Below are 12644 nucleotides of genomic sequence, written 5' to 3' on the forward strand. Positions count from 1 at the left end.
TCTCATCCTGGATCCCTTCCCTGTCCCCCAGCTCCCAGGAAAGTGAGCGCAGCTGGAAACTGTGCTGCTGCTTATTGGAATAACCTTTCAGGATTCATTTAGTGCCGCTTGCTTCCACCCCACCTTTCCACCATCAGCACTTTACTAATTGCAACTTTTAACTCATTGTGCCCAGACAGCCCGAGAGCAGCAGCTGCTGTAAGGAACGGGGTCCCTCTGCCCCCTCATCTCTCCTTCCTCCTCAAATTAAGGGTCAGCCCAGTGAAGCATGAACACCACACTCACCCCAGCCTGCATGACCCTGCTCCTGCTCCCAGCTCACCCCACAAGCTTCCTGATTTGGGAAAAGATCACCCCAGAAAACCACAAATCCCAGGCAAAATCCCAGCCATCACCTGGGAGCATAAATCAGAGCATGGCTGGGCAGGGAAGAGGCGAGAGATCCCGACGGCTCTCGGAGCACTGTCTGCCTGAGACTTATTAAATTATGGCTCTCGAGTTCAGCATCTGAGCCCGGCGCGCCGGGGACCGGGCGGGAGGGGGGTGGGTTACAGCCCCCTAATTCAATCACGGGGCACAGGCGATGGCGCAGCTGGTGGGGAAGAAGAGCTGTCGCTGTCAACACTGAGAGAACGAGGCTTCCACAGCTTTCCTGGATGGCTCTGCCCACTGACCCCTCATTTCCCGATGCACTGGGAATGGCTGTGTCACTGTTAAGGGCTGGGGTCGGGTCCTGTGCTGGTGTGGCATCGGTGCCACCACAGAGGATTGCTCTGATCCAAGGCCACCTGCACTGAGAAGTGGGATGCTGCCAGCTCTGCTGCCACACAGCTTTCTGTCCAAAGAGAAAACGAGCCAAGAAACTACATTTTCAGGAAACTGAGGTGTTTTTTTACGTAAGTGCAAGAGCAGGACAGGAGGAAGGTGAGATGCTGTTTCCCAGCTGACACCATGAACCAGCGAGTGTGACTAAAACTTGGGAATGCTTTGCACAGGGGTTCAATGCCCATGGCATTGAAATCGCAGCAGCTGCTCAGGGAGATGAGGACAGAGGGACATAATCAGGTAGGAAAGAGAGCAGAGAGCTGGGAAGGCAGATGCTTTCCCTGAAAGCATTTCCAAGGTCAACGCTTAAAAGTGGAGCAGAGCGAGGATTTGGCTCAGGCAGGGGAGCGGGACCACGCAGGGATGCTCAGTGGGAGGCCGAGGAACGCCCAGCTCCCTCGCCGGCACCGAATTACCCAGCCCAGGGCTAAGTGAGGCACCCAGACAAGGTCACGGTCCCACCGGAGCGGCACAGGCGGCGAGGGAGCTCCGGTTGTGCCGGCTCCTGCCTCCACGGCAGCAAATTCAATCGTGGCGAATAACAGAGTGGAACAAAATCCAGCAATGCAATAAAATCTCCCGGCGCCTTGTTCACCTGAAGCCTGAGCAGCCGGGGCTCACACAGGAGGTGGCACGGCCTCTGAGGGCAACCTGGTGTCTGGGGAGCCTGGCAAGGGGAGGGAGGCTTTGGAATGGCCCTTGGTGAGCTTTCAACGGGTGACAGTTCATCCCAAGGCTCACGGGAGGAGGGGGATGGCCGGTTTCTGAACAAGGGAGAGCTGCTGATTCCTTAAGAAGCGGGGAGGTGAAATCCAATTGTGCAGCATCCACGGCTGCCATTAACCTGTCTGTGTACTCCTGCGGCCGCCCATCCCTCTCCACCTGACAGCCGGGGCTGCCCGACACACGCTGCCCCGGCTGCCCGGGGATTTGTGTCTGCCTGCTGCAGCCGCACACAGCCCTGCCGCAGGCTTTTCTTCGGTGCTTCGTGCTGCTTCCAAAATGGAGCTCTGGCTAAACATCCCCTGGTGAGCTGGGGAGCCGCGGAACTGATTCCTGGAGAAGGAGAAATGGTGGCAGCGAGTGATGGGCGGCTGCAGGAGGAGCTGCCGGGGCAAACCCAGCTCCCAGAAGAGACCAGGAAAGCTAATCAGACTTTCTTGAAGGAGGGTCCCGAGGACATTCCTTGGGAACACACCCCTTGGGCATTCAGCTTGTAGCATCATATCCATCAAGTTAGAATTAGGGATCTTAATGGCAGCTTTTGGAAGCGCAGATGAGTTTGTGCCAGGGTTGCACAGTCCTAGAGGAGGCAGCCAGGTGGGCATTAGAGGGGTCTCTCATTCAGCTGGAGCACCCTCAGATGTGCCAGCAGTGGCTGGCAGGGGGAAAAGGCAGGATCTCACTTTGTTCAGCCCCACACTCTTCCCGGCCCACGGGGAGGCTGAGAGCCAGCTGGTGGAGAAGGGAAGGGAGAGGAGAGGTGGGGAGCAGGGAGGAGGTGCAGCCAGCCCCACCAACCGCCTCGCCTCTCTGCATCCCAGTTCCATTTGCAGATTTATTAAATCGAGAGCCAATTCCAACATAATTTCTTTCAAGCAGCTCCACCTTGCAGGTGTGCAGAATTTATTTGAGATAAAGAAAACCATTACAGAGAGACAGCAATCTTCAAAGACCACCTCGGAGACCTGAGAGAAATAAAAACACTAGCCCGTGCAAATGTGCAATTAAGTTTCAGAATACTCCTGCTCCATGAAAAGCTCCGTCCCTGCAGAGAACAGGCCTTTAAGGCAATTTTCCCAAACCCTATTCAGCATTCACTCAAAAATGCCTTTTTAAAACAACATGTGATTTTTTTTTTCCCCTCCCTGCCTCACTCCTCCTCCTCTCTGCGCTTGCTCCATCACTTCCAGGTGGGACAGAGACAACTGTGGTGGGGATGTGGTTCCTCCCCATTTGGAGGGGGACATGAGGCACAGGAGGGATCCCATCCACGCAGGCACAGCTCTGTCACAACCTCCACAAAGCAGGAATTTTTAGAGCTAGTCTTGTTATTCAAGGAGACCATGACACCAGCATGGCCCCGCCTGGGGACAATTTGCCAACTATTCCCAGTTGAAGGATCTTCATATCCCTTATTCAAGGGTCATTCTCTTCTTGGTGATTAATTAAAAATGCATAATTAACCTGTGGAACGCACTGCCATGAGGTATCGGGGAGGCCAGGAGCTTAGCGGGATTCGGGGGAGGATTATATGTTTAAATGGATAATGAGAACATCTGGTGGTACATTAACAGGGATGAAGGAGAATTAGGGAGAAGAGCTTGGCCAGCCGCCGGCACAGGGTGCAGGAGGGCGACCACGGGGCTGGCTCAAGGAGGGCACTGCTGGTCCAGCCCCAAGCCTGGCAGAGACACCAACGCACCCCTGCACCCTTGGGAAGCGTGATTTTGGGAATGAGTGCATGTGTTTGGGGATGAGGTAGTGAAAAAGGTGTCACCACCGGGCTGGTTGCCTTCAGGTTGGAGGTGGCTGCCTGGGACAGCAGGATGGTCACAGTGCTGCCAACTCCTTGCCAGAACACCCAACCCAGCAGCCAGCTCTTGTCCATGGAGACGAGTAGCATGACCGTGACCCCTGGAGACACCCTGATAAATCAGCCACAGTGCCCTTAAAACCCCAGGAGAGCATCCATCAGCTGCAGCACTTCCTGCAGGTGACACCACGCCTGCGTGCACAGTCATCCCTGCTGCTGGTGGCGAGCTCTGAAGTCGCGTCATGCAACCAAGAATCCAAGGAAAGTGCAGGAGACACAAGAGCAATCCTCAGGCAACCTGGCCACGCAGGGTATCCCAGCCCAAGGGTGTGCAGCCCATGCAAGAGGTGGTTCCTGGGGGTCTCCAGCTTCTGAACAACACATGGCTTCCAGGACTGAGTCTGGCACACACCTTCTCCCTGTGGCAGCATCCCTCATCCACCCCAGGCTCCACACAGAATCACAGACATCACCCACCATCCCCCTTGCACGGTGGGCACAGACCATGTGCTTTGCTTCACTTCTTTCCCCCAGCCTCAGAAGTTTTCTTAGAAAAGCCTGGCAGCCAAAGCCAGCGATTCTGAGAGCAAACTCTGGGCTGACGACAGGATTACTAAATCCCTGTCAGCAAACAGGGCTCAAGCAGCTGCTCTTTGCATTGTAAATCTGCTGCTCCAGCGTTTGATGGTTGTGCAAGGCCTGGGAACCACAACCTCTTGGGGTGAAATGCACTGAGGCCTCTCAGCAACGTCCCCAAGAACTGGGGGGATCCTCAGCTCTTCATCCCACTGCATCGCCAGGCTCCTGCTTTGCAGCAGCTTGGAGAAGGAGGGGATGCTCAGTCCTGCCAGCAGGACTCTGGATGCTCTCAGTGTCCCTTCACCACTTTGCAGGTGATGCCACCGACTCAGCAAGATTGGGCAACCAGAGGGATTTGGGGTGTCGTGGCCCCTCTGGACTCTCTGCTGGTCCCCTGGGACGAGGTGGCTGCAGCACATCGTGCTCAGCCTGCCGAGCACGGCCGGGGCCTGCCGGGCCGGGGTTAATCTCGTTGTCACACTTTCCCTCCTTCTTGCTGGCTCGGCGTGCTTTGACCCGCTGTGAAATTGTGGCCAACAGCACTGAATATTTTAAGAGCAGCAATGCAGTGATGGCCGCGCGGCGGAGCAGCAAGGCAGGCCGGGAGCTGGGCTGGGCCCTCACCTCCCCCCCGCCACCACCAACCCATTAGCACAGTTCAGGGAAACCTAAAAAATTCAAAAGACACTGAAATATGCAGCATTTTTGCTCTCCCTGGAAATGACGCGCTTCGCTTCCCAGATGCTCCCGAGCAGGACGTTGTAAATAAGAGGCTTTATGACACAGAGGGTGTTGCCAGTGGGGCTGCGCGATGCTGCAGAGCCCAAATTGACACCCCAATCCCTGTCCTGCCCCTCACTGGGGACAGAGCCATGCTTGGGCTCGGAACAGACCTGCACTGCCATCAATGCCCATCCTCACTAGCGCAGTGCAGCCATTCAAGGAGCTTCCCCTCTCCATCCTTGGCCTCTGCTGGCTGCTCCCTGCCCCTTTCCCCCCCAGGATATCCCCTCGGCACATCCCTCCTCCCCTCGGCCGGGCGGGACGGACGCGGTGCCGCAGGACCTGACGCAAACACCTGTCCTCAGCACTTCTGCTATCTGGGGCACAGCAGAGCAGCAGCAGCGAGGAATTAAAAAAAAAAAAAAAAAAAAAAAAAAAAAAAAAAAAAAAAAAAAAAAAAACCTATTTGCATAAACCTCCCAAAAAGAGGAGCTGGAGCCTGAGTCTGGAGAGCTGGAATATCAGTCAGGGACCACTGGAGCTGGTAGGAAGTGCAATAAGTATTTGGGAAGCGTCACCTGGACCTGAGCACGTTCTGCCATCAGGTCCCTGCATATCCCCTAAGTGCTGCCCCAGGGCTTGACACCCCATGTAGGAGTGACATGGGGACACTTTCGTATTCAGGTCTTAAGAGGGCAGATTAATCGCCATGTGCTGGATCTGTCATGCGCACGGATATATATTCTTCTCGGAATTTACAAGTAGTTCTGTCTGAGAAATAAACAACTGGAGATAAAAATTACATTGTCACCGTGCAGGTGTGATCGATGAGCAGGACAAGCCCTCGGAGTGCCAGCGAGGTGCCAGTGCACAACCTGCCCTGAGAGTACCGGCACCTGGGACAGCTGGGAGATGCCAAAGGGACCCCAGGAAAGGCAGTGGGATGTACTCCACCAGCCCCAGCCGTTGTGTCTCTGTCCCAAAAGCCAGGAAAAGTGGGAACAGCCACCAAGGCCATCCCCAAGTGAGGTAGATGCCGAACCCTGGAGAAAACAATGCTGGTGATGGGTGACCAGGATGAAACCGTGGGAAGATGCCTGGGGCAAAGCAGTCAGCAGCAGAGGGGGCTGCAGCCCACAGGTCAGCTCTCTGTAAAAGCCTCTTGGGCTCTGTCTCAAGCCCCAAATCCTCCTCTCCAGTGTGTTTCCAAGGTCAGCAATGGGCAAAAGACAGAGCCAGGCTGGCAGCCACTGGATTCTCCAGGGATGTGAGAGAAGGATTGATGCATTTACACCAAGCCCCTTTCTAGTTTGGTTTCTCCTTCATCCTTCTCTGCTTCCCGTGGCTGCATTGCCTTGGCCCGGCTTGTCAGGGAGTGACAGAGCACATTGCCTGCTGGGGTCACTCCCTGGGGAGGGACAGGCATTGGCTCCCTCACAGTTTAAATCTGAATTCACACTGAAAGCACTAAAAAAGCTCTGCGTGGATCCTCTTCCCAGCCTTCGGCATCCTGAGGAGTCATGACTCGGCTCAGCCTGCCGGGATGGAGATCCCAAAACCATCTGGGGACATCCAGCTGCCCCCGAGGCGGGTGCCTCGCTCCAGGCTGGCACCCAGCAGCTGGTCCAGGAACTGCCTTCAGTCTATTAATAAAGCTGGAGCAGCTGGTAGAGCATCCACCGCCAGTCCTCGGGATTTATCCACACGACTCTGCCTTATCAGCCATGCTTTTCACAAGCACTTAAATTCAGGAGGAAAAGGAAAAAGTGAAATCAGATAGAAATGCAGGTCTGTTTGCTGTTTTCTCCAATGAAATGGTTCTGGGTAAACAGCAGACGCCTTTGATGAAATCCCAGCAGGCTTAAACAATAAAGCTGGTTACAAACTCAATCTGGCGCAGATATCAGATCTGAAATTGTTTCAAAAAACATGTCAACATTTTCTAATGCTGCTGCAAAACTTCCTCGGCACTTTGCCACAAGCTGCATCTGTGACGCAGGACCTGCACCGCTGTCCCAGCTCGTGCTCCCACTGCTGCACTTCCCAGGGGGAGCCCTGCCCTGGCACCTCTGCAGCCCTCTGCCTGCTGGGAGACCCTGAGCTGCAGGAAGATCTCAGCAGCATCACCTGGGAGGCAGGAGATGCACATTCCCAGCCCCGTGCTGGGGGCACGCTGGGTTGTTTTCCAGCTGTAAATGCAGTTCCCATCCCCAGGCTCAGCTTGGCTGAGGCTTTGCAGTGCTGGAGGTCTGGCAGTGCTGGATGAGGGGCATCAGGCAGGGTGGGCATCCCCCTCATCACATCCCAGGGATGAAATTCAGCTCTGGGTTCATCCCAGGTGTTACCAAGGACAACTGACTTTTCCATGGAAAAACAATTTGCAAAACATTGTGGTGGCAGAGGAGCACAGCCTGGTGCCCCTCCTGGGTTCTGCCTCCTGTGTGCCACTTCTACATCCTGCTGGGACACCAGGGCAGGATAGGGCTGCATGGGGATGCATGGGTCCAGCTGATGGAATGCCTGGCTGAGGGCAAAGCAAAGCTTGGTCCCTCTCCTGTGGGTGGTGGCACAACGGGGACCATCCAGCGCAGGCAGCTGGGTCAGGGGAACAGGAAATCTGGCAGCTCCGTTGGTGTTAGAGTGACAGGGACCATCCAAACTTGGAAAACATGCAGAGCTAGAGTGCAGTGAGGCAGGTCCTGCGCTGGCATTGCCAGGCCCAGCTTGCCAGTTACCTGGCACTGGCACTTCCCAAACTCTGTCAGCACCTGGGGTGTCTGGAGGACACCAGGGGATGCAGCTGAGGGGGTGAGGGGCTGAAGAGGAGGAGGAGGCACACCCAGTCCCACCACAAACACAGACACTCTCTTGGCTCTGGCTAAAAAGCCAGTGCCCGCTCTAAAGTTATTTGGGGTCTCCCAAAGGCTTCCACCTCCATCCATAAGGGATCTGCTCCACTCATCCCATGCTGGATCCATCCCTACACACGCCCCATCCCACACCCCAGTGAAGCCCCCAGCCTGGAGCTGATGCCTGACACAGCTCATGTCCCATGTGGCTGTGATGGAGCAGCAGAACCTTCATCCCTCCCAGAACTGGAAATGACAGAGGGGACTCAGGAGAGGAAAAACGGGGCACGAGGATGAGGATGAGGATGAGGAGGTCGGGCAGCCCTGGGGGGTGCAGGGGGCCAAGCCTGAGCTCCGGAGCAGCGCAGGGGATGTGGCAGAGCTGACCCCTCTGCGGAGGTTGCCTTTGCCATCGATCCCTGTTGCACTCAGGCTCATTAGGGCCGGGGAGCTGCTGCGAGCGGCTGCTGGAGGAGACAGACGGGGGGAGCGCTCGCTGTGGCTCCCTGGATCGTATTAAATATTTACTTTGTTTTGTTTTGTTTTTCCCAGCTCTATTGATCAGAGATGGAGTGGGGAAGGGGGTGGGGGGAGCAAGGGGGTGCTGTTGGATGCTGGGAGGGAAAAGCAGAGGAAGCGACTGAGCCGGAAAACGGGGACAGACCGTGTCAGGGCGTTCCCGAGGGATTCACCTGCTCTCCCAAGGGGCACCCAGTGCTGTCACCCTACAGAGATGCTCCCCTCAGAGCCATTCATCCCCTTCAGGGTCGGGATGGGCATCACCAGCACACGGGGGGAGCAGCGGGGCAGCTTCCACTCCCCATCCCACACCACCCTGTCTCGAGGGATGCGGGATGGGGGGATGCCCAAGGCAAAAGCATCTCATAGCTTGGGGTATCCTCCCGCTCCGGGCCGGGAGATGCCCCCCGCATCCAGGCTGGGCCCCGGGAGCGGCCGCGCAGTCGGCACTGTTTCTATTTCGAGAGGAGCTCTACTGGAAAAGGAACAAAAGCCGAGGGAAGCTATAAATAGCCGCCTCCTTCACACCAGCGCCTCCTCCGCCCCAGCATCCCGAGGCCGGGGGGGTCCCGGAGCCCGGTCCGGGCTCAGCCCCACTGCCAAACCCTCTCCACGTCTTCGAGCCAACATCTCCATCTGAAAACCAGAGGGAATAATAAGCCGGGGAATATCTGCCACCGAAGCAGAACTGGCTCGGAGCAGCGGTTTGCCAAGTTACCCGGCGGCTCTGCCCAGCCACAGCCCCGTTCCCCGGGGGATTTGCCGCTGCCCAGCCGGGATCTGCACCCAAAAACACCCCGCGGGGACGGATTCCACCGCCTGGGGATGCTCCTCTTGTCCCCGGCCCTGTCTGCGGCTGGCAGGGAGCAGGAGGAGCCGAGTAGCTCGGGCAGACCTACTTTCAAGGCTTTAATCCTTTTTGCTTAAAGAATATTTTTTTTTCTCTCCCCTCTCTTTCTTTTTTTTTCCCTTTCTTTTCCTTTCCGCGCGGCAAAGATGGGGTCTGATCAGAGGAGAGACGCAGGGAGCTGACAAGCTGCGGCGTACGGAGAGAAAGGAGAAAGAAATACATATTTATTACCCTCAATTATTAAAAAATAGATAGCAGCAGATCTTAGGCCCTGGCAGAGGCACTGCAGAGTCGTTTGTCTGAGGACTATTTTGTTTTTTAAATTCCATTGAAATTATAATACGCTGGGCTTGTTAGCACAAACACCCCGGCATATCCCTGCCGAGGGGGGATCATCCCAGCCCCTCTGCTGGCTCCGGTGTGCTTCCCGCAGGGTGGCTGTATCCAGCACCCGATGGGATGCCGAATTTGCAGGCAGCAGGGAGGGAAGGAGGGAGGCTCAGGGAGGCAGGAGCTGGCAGCGGATGCAGCCGGCAGCTTTTGTCCCCCTCTGCCTCCCTTCGCGGGGATCAGAAGGGATCTGCCCGGTGCAAGCACGTACCAAATGCACGTGGATACCCAGCTGGGTGAAGGTCTCATGGACAAGATCTTCACCCAGGTCATCTCGGGCCAAAAAAGCCCCGTGACATTCTCCGCGCCCAAGGACGGGCTTTGCACCCCTCGGGTGGCACCGCGGGGGTCCCGCGGTCACGGGGATGGGGTTTCCCCAAGCAAACCGATGCAAACGCTGGTGCAAATGCAGCTGGAAAAAAATAGAAAGCGGTTCCCAAGTGCGGCACACGGGGCTGGCGGAGCCGCTGGCACCTCCCCTCCGCTTGCAGGGCTGCTCCGTAAGGAGCCCTGCCAGAGCAGCAGCAGCCAAATTCCCTCCCCAGAAAACAGCGGCTGCATCTTCCCCGTGTGATGGCGATGCCGGGACTCAGGGAGCACGTGGAGCATCCCTGACACCCTCCGGCTCCAGCACCGCGCCCTCCCCACACACGGGATCTGTTCGGATCCACGCTGGACCCCCGTGGACCTGCTGTGCCATCACCTCTCCAGGGCCAAATCCCACTGCCACCCCATCCCGCTGGCCGTGAGAGACACAGCCGTGACAGGAACCAGCTTTTTGGCACCGTGAGCCACCAGAGCGGTCACGGCTCTCCCGGCCCAGGCGGGAGCATCGCTAAAAGCTGCTCACCAAAGCTGGGCGGGCTCCAAGCTGCCGTGCCGGCTCCGAGCCGCTGTGCCAACACCACCGGGAAGCAAGCAGCCAGCGGGCACATATGCTGTTAAAAAGGAAAAGGAGCTTTCTACACCAAATGGAGCATTTTCCGCTTAATAACCCTCAATCCTAATCTGCGCAAAGAAGATTGCCCCCCACATCTTCCCGTCCTGCATCTGCCGCTCGCCCTGCCCGCACTTAACACCCGGGCACAGCCACGGCTGCCCCATCAGCACGTGCCCTCAGCAGGAAAAGCAGGAGAAAGACCGACCACGGGGAAAACAGGCGATGCCCAGCACTGGGCTCATCTCCTTTGTCAGCACCGAGCCTTCACCATTTGTCATCAGTAAAAATAATACTCCTAAAAGTGTCCCCCCTCTGATTGCCGGGCGGCAGGCGCAGGGCTGTGGGTTTCCATGGTGATGCTGTTCCACAGGGATGGTACAGGGGGATCGGTGGGATTGGTGCTTCCTCCATTTGGGAGATGGGACGCGGTGTTGACACCCAGAGCGAGGACAGCACCAGCCCTGCTGCTGGCACAGGATCCTGAGGCTGAGCCAGCTCTTTCCACCTTGGGCTTGAGCAGCATCACCCAAAATAGCAGAGGAAGAGCAGCTTTGCTGGAGAGGGCACGGATGCTCCTGTATCCCAGTGGTGCTCCTGAGGCCGTGCCCTGCACCCCTGCCCATGCCAGCACACGGATCCCCAGCTCCTCCTCACTGACTCCCACCAGGATCCCTCTTGCTCCTGGCCTTATGGCTCTCCCTGCAGCCTCCCACTTGTTGCAGCTGCTCTTAAATCAGACTTCAGCCTCCTTCGGTGGGTTCTGAAGGAGGGCAGCACCTCGCCCATCCCAACCTGCTGGGAACCCAAACAACAGCCACCACTGCTGGGGTGTGGGTGCCTGTGCTGCTGCTGCTCCAGCAAAGAGCTCTGCAAACATAATCTGCTCTTAATAACCCAAGTCTCTATTGATCGTGGCTGAACCCTGGAATTGCACTTTGCAAACAAAGCCCAAGTTTTTGGCTGTTTGGGGGAGACTGGAGCAGCTCCCTGGGGTGGGATTGAGTGGCAGTGTCACCCAGAGGTGCCCCAATGTGGGGCACAGTGGGACAGGTGATGTGGGGCTGAAGTGGCCGTGTCCTGGGTCACTCCTCTGCAAGGGGGGGCTTTGCCTCTGCACTCCCACAGGGGCACTGCCAGGAGCAGGGGATGCCCCAGTGGGAGGCAGCCCTGGTCACACCTGGTCACACCACATCCCTCCAGGCTCCCACACTTCCCTGCCTGGTTTTTGCCTTCAAACAAGATTTTGGCTCTTGCTGTCAAAACCCATCAGCGCTCCAGCAGTTTCCAGCAGCCCAAGTTCCTGCCTGACCCCAAGGCAATGACATCCCACTCGTAGCCTCATCCTGCAAACCATGGAGCCCCACTGCCCCTGCTGCTGGCCTGTGCCACTGGCTCCAGCACTGCCAGGTGCTTCAGGGAAAGATGGGTGTGAAATCACGCTGGAAAATGCATATTTTTACGTCTCCTGGGCAGGTTCACTGATGTTTTTAGGGCAGCGCTTCGAGGCCACCTGGAGTGTCACCCACAGCTTCCGGCACCCAGATGAGACTGTGGGGCACTGGGTGTGGCATTTTCGGCAAAAGGTGGGAATAACATCCAGCCAAGCGTGGCCACGGCTCTGACCCTGCCCGGCTCCATCAGTGCAGGTCACTGAGCAGCGACGGCTCCTTCACATCCCAGCTCCGACTCCAGGTCCAGGCAGGTTTCATCTGCTGACCCCTCCTCACTCTCCCCCAGCACCACTGCAGGGACAGCCTGGGCCGCATCCTGGCCCCCTCCCTTGCTTCACCGGGCACAGAGAGCTTGTGGCTTCCTATCAGCTCTTTATGAAATTAAACTTTTATAAGCAGAAAGGTTTCTGGGCTCTTGGCTCCCCGGCGCAAGAACCGCAGTCCAGCCTGCGCCTGCACCCTGCCCACTGACTGCTGCCCTGGCAGGGAGGGATGGAGGCTGGACACCCTGTCGATGGGATGAGCGGTGGAAGGGACAGGGATGTGGCTGCCCATGACCTTGGTGTCATCCTTGACCTGGAAATCTCCTTCTCCTGCATCGCCAGTATTGCACTCCTGCCTGCAGCTGCCTGCGGCCACCCCTGACAAGGCTGTGACACCCTCACCCCGGATGGAGCTGCACCCCACGCTGTCACCCACTGCCACGCCACCAGTGACATCCCACTGCACAGAATCCACCCTGAATCCCACCAGTGACTCCACGGATGAAGCCCACGGGGTGCAAGAGGCCCAAAATGCCCTCAGGAATAGCAGCACTTGCCCGGCCACGCTGCCGCCATCCTGCTGCAAACGACTTTGCCCGTGTGGCACCGCGTGTGAAGCTGTCCCCTCGGAGCTGCCTCCCTTGGAGGTGTCAACCACGGCACAGCTCCTGCTGCCTCAAGCCCTGCCATGGCCCCAGCCTCAAGCCTGGTCCCCAGCA

The 12644-nt window shown here is 57.2% G+C and overlaps 1 protein-coding gene across 1 annotated transcript in view; it reads right to left on the reverse strand.

The window, feature by feature from the left end:
• Positions 1 to 12644, reverse strand: part of RTN4RL1 (reticulon 4 receptor like 1) — a 29084-nt gene that overhangs the window by 14316 nt on the left and 2124 nt on the right. The gene's annotated exons all lie outside the window — the stretch shown is intronic.

The sequence above is a fragment of the Anomalospiza imberbis genome, chromosome 20 (assembly GCF_031753505.1).
Source record: "Anomalospiza imberbis isolate Cuckoo-Finch-1a 21T00152 chromosome 20, ASM3175350v1, whole genome shotgun sequence".
NCBI classification, from domain to species: domain Eukaryota; kingdom Metazoa; phylum Chordata; class Aves; order Passeriformes; family Viduidae; genus Anomalospiza; species Anomalospiza imberbis.